The sequence below is a fragment of the Elephas maximus genome, chromosome 6 (genome assembly GCF_024166365.1).
Source record: "Elephas maximus indicus isolate mEleMax1 chromosome 6, mEleMax1 primary haplotype, whole genome shotgun sequence".
Lineage (NCBI taxonomy): Eukaryota > Metazoa > Chordata > Mammalia > Proboscidea > Elephantidae > Elephas > Elephas maximus.
Genome location: NC_064824.1, coordinates 96,004,978 through 96,020,379, shown reverse-complemented (window position 1 = coordinate 96,020,379; position 15,402 = coordinate 96,004,978). Strand labels below are relative to the sequence as shown.

The 15,402-nt window shown below is 39.4% G+C and overlaps 1 protein-coding gene across 1 annotated transcript in view; it reads left to right on the top strand.

The window, feature by feature from the left end:
* Positions 1-15,402, top strand: part of RFTN2 (raftlin family member 2) — a 96,664-nt gene that overhangs the window by 1,391 nt on the left and 79,871 nt on the right. The gene's annotated exons all lie outside the window — the stretch shown is intronic.

Here is a 15,402-nt window from a genome sequence, read left to right as displayed (position 1 = left end):
CTGCATGAGTAAAATTTACCTTTTAAAAAGCAGAACTACATCTTTAATTATGAGATATTAAAAATGAAAATTTTTGTTAGAATTTCTGGATGATGATAATTTAAATTCTTACTACACAGTTGTACTTTTAATTCCAAAAAGCCACAAATTCTGTCAGTGCATAGAAATTTTATACTAACTAAATGATCATGCTGTGTAATATCTTAATTTTTTTTCAATTTCCACGCAAATTCCCTATTTTTTTTTTTTTGTTTGTTTGTTTGCTCTGGAAACAGTGCATCTTTGTATGAGAGGCAAGAGCAGCTCATTTTTCTTTGTCAGAAACTGAGCTGGCCAGTAAACAAACTCTCTCCCTGCAACATACAAAAAATCACATACATATACTGCTAAGATATTCGCATTTCCATTTTTATCTAAGGCTACCAAAGGAAAAATGTTAATATTTTTCATTTTCTTTTTATTTATGAAAGTCAAAGTGGATTAAGATAATGGTGATACTCAGAGAAGTAGCCAGAGAAACATATGCATTTTTTCTGTACTTTTCCAAAAACCTTTTTTGAGAAAATACTTGTGATATGCTACTATGTTTGCTGAATTGGTTTTCCTTGTCAGTTATTTTTCAGGGACTAGTTTCTGTAAATCTGCAGGACACAAACAGACACTCTTCTTAACCTGAAGAAACCTTGTCCATTCATAAAATTTTAGGCCAGGTCCATTTTGATCTGCACTTTAAGATTTGCTGTTTATCTGCACAATCCACCAGAGGATCACAGGGCTTAAAGTAATATGAAAAGTTTTTCTGGTTGATCTCCTTCAAACGATGTTAACCATCTCAAACAAATTTGTCTAAGTGCAGTGGTCCTTGAGTCAGAAAAATCTGCATTTTTCTTCAGAAGTCATTCTGGTTTTGTCATTATCAGAAACCTTTCTCTTTGTGAAAGGAATATAATTTCTACCTTCCACTGTAGGTGTCTGGGGAGTTCATAGCATGTTCCATATGAAAATGCTGCTGTATCATTTAAGTATGGGCATAGCATGCAAATGTTGGACACAAAGCAAGCATGTGTTTTAAAGTTGCACCTGGTTCCTATTTGATCCAGGCAGCTTGTCTCTTGTTGCCCCATTTCTCTCCACCTCTTCCACATGTTTTCTTTTTTCCTATTGCCTTTGCCTGAAAAGCCAGGACGCTCAGTACCAGCCCAGCTCCACAAACCACTTTCCAGGTCATACTTTATCTGCCTCTCTTCTGTTGTCTCTGACCTCCACCTGCCACTCCAGAAATCCAAGAGGAGTCAAGGCTGGGTTAAAAAGTGCCAGCCCTCTCTGTAGCATCGGTTGCTCTGTTCTGGGATTGTTATAGGGAGTACTGAATAGTGACACCTCCTGCCTCCCAGAGGCTACCATGCAAGGAGCAACCTTTCAGCAAGCAAAATGGCCTGGTGACAGCTGCCTATGCTCACGATGAGTTTGCTCTCTCCCGGTTTTGCCTCAGTTTTTCCAAACAGAGGCCAAAGAGCAGGGCTGGGTGTGGAGACCCTTTGAAACTCCCAGTGCTATGTATTTATTTCACCATTCAGTTCCACCTTCTATTGTCTCTCTCTCTATCTCTATCTCTCTCTGTCATCATTTTATAGGTACGTTTCCGATAATGTTGCATAAATTTTCTGTAATGATATACTTACTTTAAAAAAAAAAAAACTCGTTTGCTATAGAATTAATTTTGACTCATGGCGACCCTGTGTGTCAGAGTAGAACTGTGCTCCATAGGATTTTCAATGGCTGATTTTTCAGGAGTAGATGCCAGGGCTTTCTTCCAGGGCGCCTCTGGGTGGACTCAAACCTCCAACTTTTTGTCTAACAGCCAAGTGCGTTAACTGTTTACATACCCAGGGACTCCATATTTACTTTAGGGAAAGAAATGTTGTTTTTATTTAATTGCAGAGTGTTTCAAAACTACCCCCTTTATTACAGCTAAACTCATTTGTCATCCACTTCACTCTCTACTTTTCTCTGCCTTTACCCTCAAAACTCCACCCAGAAAACAATTTATACCTATCTCTCTCTCCCTTTTTTTTGGTTCTCTCTCCCTTCCCATACTTGTTCTTTCTTTCCTTTCCCACCCGCCCCCCACCCCCTTTGAGTCTTTCTTTACATCTCTAAGGGAGAAATAATAGCATAATCATTAAGCAAGCATGGCTGGAGTAAAAGTTGCTGGGTTCAGAATCTAGGCTCTTTCACTCATTAACTGTGGCAAGTTAGTAAATGTTGCTATCTTTCAGCTTCTTCATCTGTAAAATGGAGATTCTAAAGTTGTTTTAAGGATTACATAAAATAACATACAATAATTTAATTGGAAAAGTACCTGGCACTTAATGAGCAATTAATAAGAGTTAACTATCATTATTTCTCCTATAAGAACACCTTCTGATTCCCACCTGACAAACTGGCTCTTTCCTCCTCAAAACCTAGCCCCTTCATGAAAACTTTTTGACCAACTTGTTGAGGTCATTAAAATAATTCCTGCATTTCCCCTCTGATCAGTGATAATAATTGGTTTATTTGTGTGTCCAATTCAAGGGTTCATGCACATTTTTCTTATCCTAGCCATAACATTACTCATTTGTACAACTGTAACTCGACAAAAGTTGAGTATTTCCTGTGTGCAGTCCCCTGCCAGGTATTTTAGGGACTACAGAAGAAATCTAAAACATACTCCCCTGCCCTCAAGAAACTTAAATTCTTGTAACTGTAGGCTAAATTTTCCTGGAGCATTATCTCATATCTCCTAACTGCTCTAAAAAAAAAAACTAGTGAGGTTTTATTATGGTTTTTGTAATAAGTTTTCAGGGTTATTGTATGTAATGGTTTCTTTCAACATCTAATGGCAAGGTAACAATTCATTAATAGCTTTTGACTCCTGCTTATCAGTGAAAATTTGAAGTTGTCTAGAGATTTCCTAATGTATATTTATAAAGGTGTGTTTATGAGAGTGTGTGGGGTGTGTGTTGCATGTGTGTGATTACAGAATTCCTTAATGAAAAGCGAATTTTGCAAAATATTCCGTGAGGGTTAGTCTACCTCCTCGTAGACTCACAAAAAACTCTCTGGATAATAATATTCTTAAATATTTTTAGACCATTTATAGTTTTATGAGTGAAAAGAGTTTTTACTATACTAAAGATCCAACATAAGGACAGAAAATAGCTTCTTTTTGAATTTCTAGCAGAATTACGTAAGAGAATATTGAGTAAAAAGTTACTAGACTCTACCTTGTTTCATTACTATTAGAGCAAGAAATTCTCATTGTCTTTCATCATCATTGTTAGCAGCAATGAATATATACTATGTGTGTTTTCTTTAGAAGATGATGATAATTACTGAAAATACAAAGAGGAATAAGATATAGTTTCTACCCACAAGTATTTTATATTCTAATTGGACAAACTGTACCAATTAGGATCATGAATTCCTCAAGGTCAGGAACTGTACCTTACCCGTCTTTGCATGCCTGTGTCTGTCACAGTGTTGGCACATGACCCAGGGTCAGTAAATTTTGTGGAATGAATGAATGAATAAATAAATGAACAATTACGATAGAAGGTACAAGAGGAGGAAATGGTGTGGTACAAAAGGTGTCAGAAAAAAGAGAAAATTGATTTGAATTTAGTTAGAACTTGAGTTAGCACTGTAACTGACCCTTGAAGAAAAAGTAGGGATCAGATAAGCAGAAAAAGATTAAGAAGTTGAGGTATGTTCAAGGGCTAGTGAATAGAACAGTTAGCTAAAGGATTATGGAAGGCCCTGACTTTTTGCCTGAGAAGTTAAAAACTCAATTCTATGAAAAGTAAGTACTATAAAGGGTTTTTGAACAAGTAGTTGATAGGTGCAGAGAAGTGTTTTAAGAAAAGTAATGCTGGATTGCAGGGTGCGTAGCTGGTGCAACAGTTTAACTGTGCTTAGCGGCATTCAAGGTTGGCAGTTGGAAAATGCCCAGAGGCTCCTGGAAAGAAAGACCTGGTGATCTGCTTCCAAAAATCAGCCATTGAAAATCCTATGGAGCACAGTTCTACTCTGACACATGTGGGGTCACCATGAGTCAGAGTAGACTCCATGGCAACTGGGTAATGCACGATCACAATGGGGAGAGGCAGGGAATGAGGAGAAAATTAGAAGATTACAGTAGTCAAGACTAATGATTAAGGGGACCCGCATGTGAGGAACAGCAATAGGATGGAACACAGTGGTAGATCTAAGAGTCTTTATGAAGGAGAAACTGACTTGGCCTGTGACTGGCTGGATGTGAAGGGACAAAAGGAATGAGGAATCCAGGACTACTTCCTGGTTCTGAGCCTGAGTGACTGTGGAAGGAGGAGTCCCAAAGGCAGTCAGTATGTGGTGGAACGGCGATTCTGTTACAGGCATGTTGTATTTGAGGTGTCAGCAGAACATCCTGGCAGAGGCAGCTAAAGATGCACAGCTGGAGATGGTAATTTCAAGGAGGAATTGAAACAGATAAAGTTTTTAAGGGAAAGAATATGAGCAGAGCTTGAGAGTCTTGGGCTCAGTCTTCAAGGCATGCCAATTGAGGACAACTCAACAAAAAGATAAGTAATGAAGACAATCAGGACTGTGTGGTATCAGAGAACCAAAGGAAGAGGAGGATTTCAAAAAGCAAGAATTGGTTAATAATTTTAAATACTAGAGAACTGTTATGTACTGAATTGTGTCTCCCAAAAAAGATATGTTAAAGTAATAACCCCTAGCATCTGTGAAAGTGACCTTGTTTTTAAATAGGATCTTTAAAGATTTTATAAGTTAACATGAGATCATATCAGAATGGGGCAGATTCTAATCCAAACTAAGTGGTGTCCTTATAAAAGAGAAGAAGAGACACAGAGAGATAAACACGTGGCCATGTAACCATGGAGTTATTCTGCAACTACAAACCAAGAAATTTCTGGGGCTACCAGAAGCTATGGAAACCCTGGTGGCATCGCGGTTTAAAGTTCAGCTATTAACCAAAGGTCTGTGGTTCGAATCCACCAGGCGCTCCTTGGAAACCTTATGGGGCAGTTCTACTCTGTCCTATTGAGTTGCCATCGAGTTGGTTCCGACTCACAGTGACTCTGTAGGACAGAGTAGAGCTGCCCCGTAGTTTCCAAGGAGTACCTGGTGGATTCAAACTGCCGACCTTTTGGTTAGCAGCTGTAGCTCTTAACCACTATGCCACCAGGGTTTCCACATCACTATAAAAAATGCATTAAATTAAAAAAGTCAGTAGGAGATGAATAAAGAATCAGAAATGAAGATTCCCCCTAAAATAATTACCCAAAATTGTTAAAGTTTAAAAAGACTGGTAATACCAAGTATTGATCAATTGACACAACCATTTTGGACAAAACTGTCATTATCTATCTTGCTGAAGATGTACCCAACAGTGTCTTAAACGCTAGCAAGCGGCCATCTAAGATGCATCAATTGGTCTCAACCCACCTGGATCAAAGGAGAATGAAGAACACCAAGGACACAAGGTAATTACGAGCCCAAGAGACAGAAAGGGCCACATAAACCAGAGGTCACATCAGCCTGAGACCAGAAGAGCTAGATGGTGCCCGGCTACAACCGATGACTGCCCTGACAGGGAACACAACGGAGAACCCCTGAGGGAGCAGAAGAGCAGTGGGATGTGGACCCGAAATTGTCGTAAAAAGACCAGGCTTAATGATCTGACTGAGACTAGAAGGACCCCAGTGGTCATGGCCCCTAGACCTTCTGTTGGCCCAGGACAGGAATCATTCCCAAAGCCAACTCTTCAGACATGGATTAGACTGGACAGTGGGTTGGAGAGGGATGCTGGTGAGGAGTGAGCTTCTTGGATCAGGTGGACACTTGAGACTATGTTGGCATCTCCTGCCGGGAGGGTAAAAGAGAGGGTAGAGGGGGTTAGAAGCTGGCAAAATGGACATGAAAAGAGAGAGTGGAGCGGGCTGTCTCATTGGGGGAGAGCAGTTGGGAGGATGTAGCAAGGTGTGTATGGGTTTTTGTGTGAGAGGCTGACTGGATTGTAGACTTTCACTTAAAGCACAATAAAAATTAAAAAAAAAAAAAAAGATGTACCCAAAAGAAATGTGCGCACTTGAGTACCATGAGGCATATATAAGAACATTCATCAAAGCATTATTTGTAATAACCAAAAATTATAAACAACCCCAAAATCCAAGAGCAACAAAATGGAAACACAAATTTGATGTACTTACACAATAGAACACTATACTGAAGAGGTCAGCAAACTTTTCTGTAAAGGGCCAGATAGTAAATATAGCCCTAAGGGCACAGTGGTTAAGGGCTCACTGCTAACCGGAAGGTAGGCCATTTAAATACACCAGCCGCTCCTTGGAGACCCTATGGGGCAGCCTACTCTGTCCTGTATGTGTGAGGACTATGAGTTGGAATGGACTCGACAGCAAATGATTTGGTCACAATCATAGGGTCTCTGTCACAACTCTGCCATTGCAACTCAAAAGCCGCCATAGCACAGGCTGTAGTTTGCGAATCCCTACTATGTTGTTGTTAGGTACCGTTGAGTTGATTCCAACTGATAATGACCCCATGTGGCAAAGTAGAACTGCCCCATAGGGTCTTCTAGGCTGTAGTCTTTACAGAAACAGATCACCAGGTCTTTCTCCCATAGAGCAGCTGAGTGTGTTCGAACTGCGAACCTTTTGGTTAGCAGCCGAGCACTTAACTGTTTGTGCCACTAGATGCTTCTTACACTGCAGTGGAAATGAACAAGCTACAACTACACAAGATGAATCTCATAACCGTAATGATGAGGGTAAGAAGACAGACACAAGAGTACATACTGTATGATTCCAATTACATAAATCTCAAAAATTGGCCAAACCATCGGGTTTAGGGGTGCATTCTTGGGTGGTAAACTAAAAAGAAGAGCTAGGAAGTGGTTACCATAAAAGTCAAGGTAGTGGGAACCTTTAGTGGGGTGGGGAGGGGGTGTGACTGGAAAGGGCCAAATTTTCCAAAAGGGGATTTTCTGGAGCGCTAACCGTTTTCTAATTTTTCATCGGACAGTGGTTACCCAAGTTGGCAGTTTTAAGTATGTTTTGTGCATTTTTTTTTTTTTTTTTTTTGGTATGTTACATTTCTCAAAAAAAAGGGAAAAGTTTTAAGGAAAAAAAGACTAAGAAGTGAGGGAAAGGCAAGTGAGGTTGAAAGACAGGACATACAAAGAGTCAGAAGTGAGAGAAATTTTTATATCTGTCCGGGGACCTACAAATAAAGCAGAATGGATGGAGTGTAGCTTCTGAGGGACGCAGCAGGGAAATGTGAGGCCGCAGGGGTTTGAAATAGGCATAATTTGATCTTTCTTAAATCTGCAGAAAATACCACTATATTACTTCAGTTAAATGGTTACCAGAAAGAGGAAGCTTTCATTGAAAACAAAAATAACCTACAATTCAAATGTTATTTATAGAGTAGTTTATGTTTCTAAGTGATTTAAAACATTTTGTTAAGTAAAGATACTCATTTTAACATCATATATTAAATTGCTTAACTATTTATTATCATCTCACAGCTTTAGCCCAGCTCTTGTCTGAAATTTCCCAAAATCTGAATTAACGTGATCCAAATCAACGAAGTATTACTTTTCTGTATGTGTTACAGCATAATGGTTCTACAGTCTGTCTGTCTGGATTCAATTCCAACCCTACCATTTACTTACTAGCAATTTGAACAAGTTACCTCATCTGTCTGTTCCTTGAGTTTCCTCATCTGAGAATAATGATAATACCTACTTTATAGAGTTTTTTAAATTGACTAATTAAAATTGGGCACATAAGCATTTATCATAGTGCCTGGCACAATATATGCATTTGGTGAATGTTACTTGAAGTCCCTGAGTGGTACAAACAGTTAATATGCTCAGCTGCTAACTGAAAGGTTGGAGGTTCAAGTACACCCAGAGGTACCTAAGACAAAAGTCCTGGCAATCTACTTTCAAATAGTCTACCCACCTACCCAGTGCCATCGAGTCTATTCCAACTCATAGCAACCCTATAGGACAGAGTAGAACTGCCCCATAGAGTTTCCAAGGAGCGCCTGGCAGATTCGAACTGCTGACCATTTGGTTAGCAGCTGTAGCACTTAGTTACACCAGGGTTTCCTTCAAATAGTCAGCCATTGAAAACCCTGTGGAATACAGTTCTACTCTAATACACATGGGATCACCATGAGTCAGAATTGACTCAATGACAATTGGTTTTCTTTATATGTTTCTTTCTATTTTTCACTATAATTACTAGATATAATATGGAAATTCACTATGTTCCCTTTTGAAAATAATACTGTAAAATTCCTTGCCAGTGTTTGCACAATGTATCTTTAGATAAGGAAACAGTGGTTCATAAATATTTCGAAAATATATACCAATCTTTAGAGGTAAACTGGAAGAAAGAACATCTAGATAAACGTATACCTTGAAATATTTCCGTAGAGTTACATCATCAGAGCAAAGCTTTTGTTATTGAACAAGTTTGCTTTATACTGAAATATTTTTTTTCTATTTTTAAAATTTGATCTTTGTCCATGAAGCTTTTTTAAGCAAAGGAGCTTGAAAAAAAGTCTGTTGATTTTTAACTTTGAAACTATTAGAATAAATGAAAGAATGTTGCTTTGCCTTCAGCATTTCCAATTTTAATTTAAATAATCTACTTTGCATTTGTATAATTTTCAAATAAATTGAAAAATGCTTTCATTCATCCTGTGATCAGTTCCTCACAATAGCCTTGTAAGGCGTAATAAACCTTTTACAAATCAGGTAGCGTCAGTGACACAGTAACCAGCCACATCCATTAGCTCTGTGAACACCACCATTTATTCCTTCTCCCAAAAAACTAAGAAAGCACTGCTGATGGTCGTGGAGCTAAGAAGAGAAAGATGGCTTGCAGCTGGTGCTAACCACCTGTGCTATTCAAATTCTAGCCAAAACAACCACTACCTCCCCCTGAATTTCCAGTGGTTAAAAGGTAGAAGTTGTTTTTTTTTTTAAAAGGTAGAGCCTCTGATATTGCTGCCCCAGTGTAAGGACATCAGATCAAGGGTTTGGCCTCAGGCACAGCCTATTGTGGCTCACTCTGGTGAGCACTGATTAAAAGTCCTCACTCTACGTGCACAGCTCTCACCTTTCTCTCATCTCTAAGCCGAATCAGGTTTGCATACCTAGCAAGCTCCAAACAGCCTTCCAGTCTCGTTTCGGCACAGTTTAAAATATTATTGAGAATCAGGGAAATTACATGGAGGGAAGTTCTCAACAAAGTTCCCAGATTGGTTTTTCCTGTTTTCTTGCTCCTGTTTTACTTTTCTTGAATGGGGACATGTTTAATGCAAGTCGAAATACAGAATAAGAAACAGCTTGTTAATAGAGTGAATCTCAGCCCCCCATCACCACCATCCTACTATCTCCATTAATGAGGAAGAATTTGATCACTTCTTCTGTGTCTCAGGAGGCTGGACACTATCTAAGATGGTCTAAGTGGCCTGGCCCAGACTTGGGCAGGCTCTGGTCTACAGAATCCCTGGGGTGACCTAGAGCAGAAGTCACAAACCAACAAATCATGGGTCACATTCAGCATTCAGACAGTTCTCGGTGTGTACAGTGTGTTAAAATATTTGGATTGTCACTTTTCAAAACTGGGAGAGGAGTCCTTGGGTGGTACAAATGGTTAAGTGCTCAACTACTAATCAAAAGATTGGCAGTTTGAACCCACCCAGAGGTACCTCGGAAGTCAGTCCTTGTGATCTGCTTCTGAAACCCTTGAAAACCCTGTGGATCACAGTTCTACTCTGCACGCATGAGGTTGCTATGAGTCAAAATTGACTCAACAACAACTAACAACAACATGTAAAAATTGGGAGAAATTACATAATAATCTAGATTTTTGGGTTTTCTTAAAAATCAGAAGATCCAGTAACACTAGACCCCCATCCCCACATGGCAGCACTGGCTAGAACTGCTGTACTCTTTAGATGGGTCTTTGAGCTTTCTCCAGGTCCCACAGCCTCCTCCAGCTCAGCTCTCTTCTTGGCTTTATCAGACTATGGGCATTTGAGACAGGGACTCAGTGCAGTAGATCATTGTCAGTTAGGGAACCCCAATCTTGAGTGTAAGTTATGGATCTCGGATCTAGAGTTTCACACACTGGGAGCCATGTTTTGGATTTTTAAACCAACAATAACTTACCTCTGAGGACAAACTAATCTCAAACTTTGTTCTCTGAGCTAGACCACCAAGAGACAGGTTGCATGGCTGATATTTGAGTGTTCACTTTGTGCCAGGCCTAGGCTCATGTTCTATAGTTACCATCAAAACAACTCTATAAAGTGAATATGATTATTCATCCCTGTTTCACAAATACAGAAACTGAGGCTTGGAGAGGTAAAGTAACTTGTTTCAGATCACATACCTAATACATGTCAGAACTAGGATTTGAACCCAGGCAATTTGACTTCAGAGCCCAATGTTCTTAGCTGGAATAGTGTGCACCTGTCTTTCACAGAAGAGGGCCTTATTCAAGGAAGCAACCAAAACTTGTGACAGCTGAGCCCTGGTGGTGCAATGGTTAAGTGCTCTGCCGCTCCTTAGGCAAAAGATGTGGCAGTCTGCTTCCACAAAGATTAAAGCCTTGGAAATCCCATGGGATGGTTCTCTGTTTTATAGGGTCACTATATAAGTCATAATCGACTTGACAGCAATGGGTATGTGCCAGATACTTTCTTGGAAAAATACTAATTCATTTAATCCTCCTAACAGCCCCATAAGGTAGATTCTATTATTATCCTCGTTTTACAGATGAGTAAATTGAGGCATAGGGAAGGGAAGTACCTTCCCAAGGAGAGACTACACCCATGATGATCTGCTCAGCGCACACTTCAGTGAGCCTCCTTCCCACAGAGGCAGTTTTCCTTCAAATGGCCTACAAACACATTAGATAAACTTTTAGTTTTTAATTAGTTTGTGGTCAGGTAAAACTCCTATGATTTTTTTTTTCCCCAAAAAAATGGACATATGTTAAATCAGACTTCCCTCATTCTGTGTTTCAAATTTAAGGGAAGAATTTTGAATTTATCCCTGCTAGATTTTTTTTTTTTAACTTTGGAACCTTTTTTTAAACTTCGGGACCAAACCAAGAGCTTTTCAAATCTTCATTTTCTTAGTCAATGTATTAACAACCACTTCTTTTGTATACAGTTTACCATTTTGCATTGACTAATGTACCATTGATTAATGTACCATTGATTATAAAATACGTTACTTTATTTACCAATAAGAGAGAAAAAATGCTACCAACTAAACTATTACTATTTTTTTTTTATCACTTAGGAATTGTATTTTTTATTTATGGTAAAAGCTCTTTTAGACATTTTTAAACATAGATTTTTTTGTTACATCTTGTACATACATAAAAAAGGAAAAATTAAGTGAAATAAATTAGTTAAGATATTCCTAAAACTTGTTCACATTCAGCCCAAATCTTCTGAACCACTTTCAGACTCAGAGCTATCATGTCCCCATTTTTCCACACAGTAATGTCCCCTGAGCTGTCAACAGTGCTAGTGTCTAATGCTCTGTTCTCTAGAGAAGCAACACCAGTGAAGCATCTAGATATATAAAGGGAGAGAGAGATTTGTATCAAGGAAATGGCTACCATGGTTGTAGAGGCTGGAAAGTCCAAAGTCCTTGGGTTAGGCTGAAGGCTTCTCCTGACTCATGTAGCTATCCTACCCTTATAAAAAGGGCTGGTAAATCCAAGACCAGCAGGCCAGACAATAGCCCTCTGGCTCACAGGCTGTGGAGGCCACAAATCCCAAAATGGGCAGGTAAGCTGCTAGCTTAAGTCCCAAGAACTGTAGGCCAGGTGAACAGGAGCCAGCTGCAGGATCCAGAGCGAGCAAAAATGCAAGCCTTGCCAGAAACTCTACCTATATTGGATGCAGGTCACACCCCCAAGGATACTCCCCTTCAACTGATTGGCTTCTCACAGGAGATCCCATCATGAAAGTGATCACATTATATCAGATCTCATAATAGAGATGATTACATCATTATACAACAGCCAAACTACATCGTAACTGCCAAACCACTGAGATTCATGGCCTACCCAAGGTGATACACAATCTTAATGATCACAGTTAATAACACAGCATTTCTTAAAAGAGTGCTGGGCTTTTCTTCCAAGTAGTAGAAATCTATTCAGTAAGTTTGATACTGGGACTTTCTTGATATTGCCCAAGGTTACCATTGGAAAGTTCCCAGGCAATGACCAGAACTCATTCTTCTTTAAGTGATCCTTGAACAATTTGTTGACTTTTACCTGTCCAGTTACTCAACGTGAAAAAAAAAAAAAAGCCAACTTAAGTGAAGTTCTGGTATCTGCTATAACATGCATGAACCTTAAAAACATTATGCAATAGATCTTACCAGAGATGTAAAAGACTTATACAAAGAAAACTACAGTACACTTCTGCAAGAAACCGAAAGAGACTTAAGTAAGTGGAAAAACATACCTTGCTCATGGATAGGAAGACTTAACATTGTAAAAATAATTATTCTACCAAAAGTGATCTATACATTTAATGCAATTCTGATCCAAATCCCAACGACATTCTTTAATGAGATGAAGAAACAAATCACCTACTTAATATGGAAGGGAAAGAGGCCCCGGATAAATAAGGCATTACTGAAAAAGAAGAACAAAGTGGGAGGCCTTACTTTACCTGATTTTAGAACCTATTATACCGCCACAGTAGTCAAAACAGCCTGGTATTGTTACAACAATAGATACATGGACCAATGGAACAGAATTGAGAATCCATACATAACTCCATCCACATATAAGCAGTTGATATTTGACAAAGGCCCCAAAACAGTTAAATGGGGAAAAGACAGCCTGTTTAACAAATGGCGCCGGCATAACTGGATAGCCATCTGCAAAAAAATGAAACAAGACCCATACCTCACTCCATGCACAAAAACTAACTCAAAATGGATCAAAGACCTAAATATAAAATCTAAAACGATAATGATCATGGAAGAAAAAATAGGGACAACGTTAGGAGCCCTAATACATGGCATAAACAGTATAGAGAACATTACTAACAATGCAGAAGAAAAACTAGATGAGTGGGAGCTCCTAAAAATCAAACACCTATGCTCATCCAAAGACTTCACCAGAAGAGTAAAAAGATCACCTACAGTCTGGGAAAAAGTTTTTAGCTATGACATTTCCGATCAGTGCCTGATCTCTCAAATCTACATGATACTGCAAAAACTCAACTACAAAAAGACAAATAACCCAATTAAAAAATGGGCAAAAGGTGAACAGACACTTCACTACAGAAGACATTCAGGTAGCTAACAGATACATGAGGAAATGTTCACGATCGTTAGCCATTAGAGAAATGCAGATCAAAACCACAATGAGATTTCATCTCACTCCAACAGGGCTGGCATTAAACCAAAAAACATAAAAGAATAAATGTTGGAGAGGCTGTGAAGAGATTAGAACACTTCTACACTGCTGGTAGGAATGTAAAATGGTACAACCACTTTGCAAATCGATTTGGGGCTTCCTTAAAAGCTAGAAATAAAACTACCATATGATCCAGCAATCCCACTCCTTGGAATATATGCTAGAGAAATAAGAGCCTTTACACGAACAGATATATGCACACCCATGTTTATTGCAGCACTGTTTACAATAGCAAAAAGATGGAAGCAACCAAGGTGCCCATCAACAGATGAATGGATAAATAAATTATGGTATATTCACACAATGGAATATTACACATCGATAAAGAACAGTGAGGAATCTGTGAAACATTTCATAACATGGAGGAACCTGGAAGGCATTGTGCTGAGTGAAATTAGTTGCAAAGGACAAATATTGTATAACCCTGTGCCATCAAGTCAATTCTGACTCACAGCGACCCTATAGGACAGAATAGAACTGCCCCATAGAGTTTCCAAGGAGCGCCTGGTGGATTCAAACTGCTGACCCTTTGGTTAGCAGCTGTAGCACTTAACCACTGCGCCACCAGGGTTTCCAATATAATATTGTATAAGACCACTACTATAAGAACTTGAGAAATAGTTTAAACTGAGAAGAAAACATTCTTTTGTGGTTACGAGACGGGGGAGGGAGGGCGGGTGGGAGGGGGCATTCACAAATTAGTAGATAAGAACTACTTTAGGTGAAGGGAAAGACAGCACACAATACAGGGGAGGTCAGCACAACTGGACTAAACCAAAAGCAAAGAAGTCTCCTGAATAAATTGAATTCTTCAAAGGCCAGCATAGCAGGGGCAGGGGTCTGGGGACCATGGTTTCAGGGGACATCTAAGTCAATTGGCATAATAAAATCTATTAAGAAAACATTCTGCATCCCACTTTGAAGAGTGGCGTCTGGGGTCTTAAACATTAGCAAGCAGCCATCTAAGATGTATCAATTGGTCTCAACCCACCTGGATCAAAGAAGAATGAAGAACATCAAGGATACAAGGCGGCTACAAGCCCAAGAGACAGAAAGGGCCACATGAACCAGAGACTACATCATCCTGAAACCAGAAGAACTAGATGGTGACTGGCTACAACCGATGACTATCCTGACAGGGAACACAACAGAGAACCCCTGAGGGAGCAGAAGAGCAGTGGGATGTGGACCCCAAATTCTCTTAAGACCAGACTTAATGGTCTGACTGAGACTAGGAGGACCCCGGTGGTCATAGCTCCCAAACATTCTGTTGGTCCGGGACAGGAACCATTCCCAAAGCCAACTCTTCAGACAGGGATTGGACTGGACAATGGGTTGGAGAGGGATGCTGGTGAGGAGTGAGCTTCTTGGATCAGGTGGACACTTGAGACTATGTTGGCATCTCCTGCCTGGAGGGGAGATGAGAGGGGGTTAGAAGCTGGAGAAATGGACACAAAAAGAGAGAGTGGAGGAAGTGGGCTGTCTCATTAGGGGGAGAGTAATTGGGAGTGTGTAGCAAGGCGTATATGGGTTTTTGAGAGACTAACTTGATTTGTAAACTCTCACTTAAAGCAGAATAAAAATTATAAAAAAAACATTTTGCTAAGTTAAATAAGTCAGACACAAAGGACAAATATTGTATGAACCATGAAGTATCTAGAATAGACAAGTTCATAGACACAGAAATTAGAGAATACCAGGGGCTGAAGGAGAGGGAAATGGAGAGTTATTGTTTAATGGGTGCAAAGCATCTATTTAGGGTGATGAAAAAGTTTTGGAAATAGACAGTGGAAATGGCTGTACATCATTGTGACTATACATGCTGCTACTGAATTGCACACTTAAAAATTATAAA